The sequence below is a fragment of the Penaeus monodon genome, chromosome 32 (assembly GCF_015228065.2).
Source record: "Penaeus monodon isolate SGIC_2016 chromosome 32, NSTDA_Pmon_1, whole genome shotgun sequence".
Classification (NCBI taxonomy): domain Eukaryota; kingdom Metazoa; phylum Arthropoda; class Malacostraca; order Decapoda; family Penaeidae; genus Penaeus; species Penaeus monodon.
The window spans coordinates 7,686,782-7,687,130 of NC_051417.1; positions in this window are offsets into that span (position 1 = coordinate 7,686,782).

A 349-nucleotide genomic window follows, 5' to 3' on the forward strand; every position below is an offset into this window, starting at 1 on the left:
TCGCCGCGCGTACAGCCATCCTACAGCTTCTTCAGCGTACAGCCTCGTCACTCTGATGTCGGGCCAGAGGACCGGCGGGAAGCTGTCCACAGGCACGGTAAGAAGCTTAGTGCGCTTTCAGCTTGCAAAACGCAATCTGCAACTCATGCATTGACGTAATTAGCTATCAGATAGATCGTGTTAGATACAATATCAAGCGACTATGATATTTTTTTTTATGACTTTTTCAACTGATGGTTTATTTGTTGCAATAATTGGATACAAATCCTTTAACAGAGAGATAGACAGAATTAAATGATAAAATCTCCTAATGTCAGAATATTGTTAATAAATCGTAACAATGAGCGGT